This window comes from Lactuca saligna, chromosome 5 (genome assembly GCF_052625555.1).
Source record: "Lactuca saligna cultivar CGN05327 chromosome 5, ASM5262555v1, whole genome shotgun sequence".
Lineage (NCBI taxonomy): Eukaryota > Viridiplantae > Streptophyta > Magnoliopsida > Asterales > Asteraceae > Lactuca > Lactuca saligna.
Genome location: NC_136421.1, coordinates 174,254,949 through 174,260,948, shown reverse-complemented (window position 1 = coordinate 174,260,948; position 6,000 = coordinate 174,254,949).

Sequence of the window (6,000 nt, the reverse complement as noted above, 5' to 3'; positions counted from 1 at the left end):
CAATTATAAATCAATTATTAACAAAACAATTTATTTCAAAGTACATTTATTGAAAATCAGAATAATATAAGAAACGTAGAATCCACAATACTGCTGATGAGTATGTACAGTCTCGCCTTCGCCTTCCCATGATCATCGATAAAACCTGAAAACATAAACAAATGGGTAAGCACAAAGCTTAATCAGTTTCCCCCAAAATACTACCTGACAAACATATAACAACATGCATATTGGGTCCACATCTAACATTTTGGATTACTTCTGAGTCCTTAGCATGAGTCCGTCTTACCTACCGGCCCATAAACCATGTCTGGCTTACTCTCGAGCCCACAACATAAGCTTGGTTTGCCTCTCGGGCCAACATCTTATGTGTGGCTTGCTCCCAAGTCCACATCATAAGTCTGGCTTACCTTTCGGGCCCGCAACTTATGTCTGGCTTGCTCCCAGGTTTGTTGGCTTCCACACAGAGCATGACCGCCTCAACCTACTACCACCATATGTTGACATATAAATAATCAAGGACTAAGAAGGCACATAATACATGTATATATCAATCATAAAACTCACTACCACGTACTAGTCATCTCACAACACATTGTCCCGCTACCAGCTAACCTCCATGAAGTGTGTAACCATAAGTAACCAGAGGTGATATAGCTACCCAAACAGATGATCTTACTTTAGAGCCACAACCAAACAAGGAACAAACAAGAAAGCCTAGATCAAGAGTTATCAGGCTATCCTACATGACTACATACAACCCTTAGGGCACTCCACTAGATGATAACTAGGCTACTAGCACTCTAACCAACATATCACTACTACAACTTCCTATCATATAAGGATATATATACAGATTTGGCAAAATACTACAGCATAACAACATCCTATATACCAGGATATATATCTAACAGATCATCACAGCATAACATCAACCTATATACCAGGATATATAATTTAGTGGGCCAACATTGGTGCCTTCGACCCATAAGTATAGTGAGGAAAACTCACCTGAATCGAAGAACCTTGAAACATTACGATACGCTCCCTTCTATATTTCTTGCTCTTGTGAATCCGATATCATCACAATCAAGTAAAACCTTAATCAACAGTCCAAAACCCTCAAGTTTGACCCAAAGTCAACCTTGGTAAAAAAGCCAACGGTCAACGAAAGTCAACAAAAGTCAAAGCACAAGGCTACTAAGCACGCCCAATGTACGCGTCCTATCTTCACTCCTCCATTAAGCACTTTATCCATTAAGGCATTTTGTCTAGAGCTCAAATCTAGACTTAGAACATCGACTTAAGTCATAAATTTTCCACCTTTATGATTTTCCATGGCTAGAAAAGGACCAAAAGCTTAAACCTTAACTTATTAATTCATTAAGAGATCATAACTCTTAAATGGATGGGACAGAAGGACAAAGATCACATTTTTATGGTTCCTAATAGCTCCATAAAGGATAAAGTTTCCAACTTTATCCATTAGGATGGTTCGAAAACCAAGATATAGTCTTTAAGTCTCAAAGGAACCAAAAGTGCATCTTTATAAACTTAATCCATTAAGTCCATGCCTCCAACATTTAGATCTGAATCAATATGATGCTTAGATGGATAAAGTTTCCAGCTTTATCCATAATAAGGTCACAAACTTTAAAGATCTAAACTTTATGCACTAACGTGACAAAAAGCTCATAACACCCAAAACTAGTTGGATCTAACAAATGCATCATCTAGATTCATGCTTTATACATTCAGAAGAAAGATCAAGGTGAACAAGGTCTGGATCTACCAGCTCTAATGTAACCAACACTTCTCTAGTGAGCTCCTTCTTCTCCAAGCTGCACCAAGAACACTCCAAAGAACTTAAAAAACACCTTCTTTTGCTCACAAGGCTCAAACTAGGATTAGGGTTTCAAGGGAGGACGTTAGAGAGGTGGAGGTTGAGAACGAAAAGGGTTTGGAGAAGTTAAAGAGCTTAAAACCCCGAAATTAGGATTTGGGTTCTGATTGCATATGCCTAACGTACTCCTGGTACGTCCAACGTACTAGCTTGAATCTCTACAATCATCCTTGAATAGTATGCCCAACGTACACCTTGTACGCTCAACATAATAAGTTAAACCCAAAACCCTTTTAACTTCTAACAGTCATAACTTCTTCGTTCCAACTCCGTTTTTGACGATCTTTAAATCCATAGAAAGGTAATGAAGAGCCCCACAATATTATCTAAATAGCTTGGACTAAAAACATCTCAAACAAAAATCCATATTTCATGCAAGAGCCCGTCCTATGACTTTTCCCTTTCTACGCTTCGGCCCAAAACACAATTTAAAGAGTAAATCTCTTAACCATCATTACCTCCTCCCACAAGAACTAAACTTTGCCTACTTAAGGCCAAAAGCCTTTACACAATTGACTTCCGAAACACGACCTTGAAACAAGAAACGATAGGAAACAGGATATTACAGTAGGCAAATTAATTAATTTAAAGGTCACAAGGAATTAAGCTTAATGTGGCCAAGTGAACCATGTCACACGTTTGAAGACTCAATAATGCAAACTAAAACAGTTCTTGTTTCAATATTATTATTCCGAATAACCATTCCATTCAACATATACATAGCACCAAGGGCATAAACTTACCAACAAACATTCCATGTTCGTACAATACAAATTTATCTCACTCAAATACATGAAAAAAACAACTTTTCAAGAAAATTCACAAACACAAAACTCTTCTAAATCTCCGTCATGTAGAAGACATTGGTCAATTTAAGGTATTTATTGAATTTAATCTTTATGATCACATATCCTCCACCTTTGGTCTTAGTTTTGGAATTTTTATATGAAGAAGTTGTTTCTAGTTTTATTATCGCCGCAAGTGTTGAAAAAAGTCATAACAAAATTTCCTATATGACACACCTTAATTTGCTTATTTTATGTTTCCATCTTTTATTATGAGTACATTACTTTTAGAGTCGATATGTCATTCATCTTAATTGCCTATGTCATTCATCTTAATTGCCAATTTAACGTGTAATATATGGTTACATAACCCAATTAATGATGAAAGCAATGCAATTAAATATTGGATAGATGGATAACAAATATCCATATGTATACGTGTTCAAAGCCGACAAAACATATTTTTCCAATTAGAGAAAATTATGTTTTTACAATGCATAATTGTTATCGTTTAATGGAATATCCAACTCATATACATGAAAAACCAAACTTTTCAAGAAAACTCACAAACACAAAACTCTTCTAAATCTCCAACATGTACAAGATGTTGATCAACATAAGGTATTTATCAAAAGTCATCTTTACGATAACATATCCTCCACTTTTGCTCTTAGTTTTGGATTTTTTTTATGAAGAGGTTGTTTATAGTTTTATCATCGTCGCAAGTATTGAAAAGTCATAAAAAAAATTTCTATGCGATACACATTAATTTCCCTATTTTTTGGTTCCATATTTTATTATGAGTACATTACTTTTAGAGTGTCATTCATCTTAACTGCCGATTTAACATGTAATATATGGTTACATAACCCAATTAATGGTGAATGCAATGCCATTAAATATTGGATAGATAAATAACAAATATCCATATGTACACTTGTTCCAAGCCCACAAAACATATTTTTATAATTAGAAAAAAAATCATGTTTTTACAATGCGTAATTGTTATCGTTTAATAGAATGTCCGACTCAAATACATGAAAAAACCAGACTTTTCAAGAAAACTCACAAACACAAAACTCTTCTAAATCTATGTCATGTACAAGACGTTGGTCAACTTAAGGTATTTATTGACTGTCATCTTTACGAACACATATCCTCTACCTTTGGTCTTAGTTTTGGAATTTTTTTATGAAGAGGTTGTTTCTAGTTTTATTTGCCACAAGTATTAAAAAGTCATAACAAAATTTCCTATGTAACACACCTTAATTTCCTTATTTTTTGGTTCCATATTTTATTATGAGTATATTAGTTTTAGAGTTGATATGTCATTCATCTTAACTGCCAATTTAACATGTAATATATGGTTACATAAGTCAATTAATGGTGAATGCAATACCATTAAATATTGGATAGATGGATAACAAATATTCATATGTATACGTGTTCAAAGCCAACAAAACATAATTTTCTAATTAGAGAATATTAAGTTTTTATAGTGCGTAATTGTTATCGTTTAATGGAATATCCAATTCAAATGCATGAAAACAACCAAACTTTTCAAGAAAACTCACAAACACAAAACTCTTCTAAATATTCGACATGTACAAGACATTGGTCAACTAAAGGTATTCATCAAATGTCATCTTTACCAGCACATATCCTCCAAATTTGATCTTAGTTTTGGAATTTTTTTATGAAGAGTTTGTCTCTAGTTTTATCATCGCCACAAGTATTGAAAAGTCATAACAAAATTTCCTATGTGACACACCTTAATTTCCTTATTTTTTGGTTCCATATTTTATTATGAGTACATTAGTTTTAAGGTCGATATGTCATTCATCTTAACTGCCAATTTAACATGTATATGGTTACATAACTAAATTAATGGTAAATGCAATGCCATTAAATATTGGATATAGATAGATAACAAATATTAATATGTATACGTGTTCAAAGCTGACAAAACATATTTTTCTAATTAGAGAAAATCAAGTTTTTACAATACGTAATTGTTATTGTTTAATGGAATATCCGACTCAAATACATGAAAACCCAAACTTTTCAAGAAAACTCACAAACACAAAACTCTTCTAAATCTCCAACATGTAGAAGACTTTGGTCAACTTAAGGTATTTATCGAATGTCATCTTTAGGATCACATATCCTCCATGTCAAGTCTTAGTTTTGGAAATTTTTTTATGAAGATGTTGTTTCTAGTTTTATCATTACTCCACGTATTGAAAAGTCATAACAAAATTTTTCTATGCGACACACATTAATTTCCCTATTTTTTGGTTCCATGTTTTATTATGAGTATATTACTTTAGAGTAGATATGTCATTCATCTTAACTGTCAATTTAACATGTAATATATTAACCTAATTAATGGTGAATGCAATGTCATTTAATATTAGATAGATGGATAACAAATATCCATATGTATACGGGTTCAAAGCCTACAAAACATATTTTTCTAATTAGAGGAAAACAAGTTTTTATAATGCGTAATTGTTATCGTTTAATGGAATATCCGACTCAAATACATGAAAAAACCAAACTTTTCTAGAGAACTCACACACACAAAACTCTTCTAAGTCTCCAACACATACAAGATGTTGGTCAACGTAAGGTATTTATCGAATGTCCTCTTTACGATCACATATCTTCCACATTTGGTCTTAGTTTTGGAATACTTTTTATGAAGAGGTTGTTTCTAGTTTTATCATTTCCACAAGTATTGAAAGTCATAAAAAAATTTCGTATGTGAGACACCTTAATTTCCCTATTTTCCGATTCCATCTTTTATTATGAGTACATTACTTTACAGTGAATATGTCATTCATCTTAACTGCCAATTTAACATGCAATATATGGTTACATAACACAACTAATGGTGAATGCAATGCCATTAAATATTGGATAGATGGATAACAAATATCCATATGCATACAGGTTCCAAGCCTACAAAACATATTTTTCTAACTAGAGGAAATCATGTTTTTATAGTGCGGAATTGTTATCGTTTAATAGAATACCCCCCCCCCCCCCCTCTATCTCTCTCTTATACATTTTCTATGCGATACATATTAATTTCCACGTATTGAAAAGTCATATTTTATTATGAGTACATTACTTTTAGAGTCGATAAGTCATTCATCTTAACTGCCAATTTAACATGTAATATATTGTTACATAACCCAATTAATGGTGAATGCAGTGTCATTAAATATTAGATAGATGGATAACAAATATCCATAGGTATACGGGTTCAATGCCTACAAAACATATTTTTCTAATCAGAGGAAAACA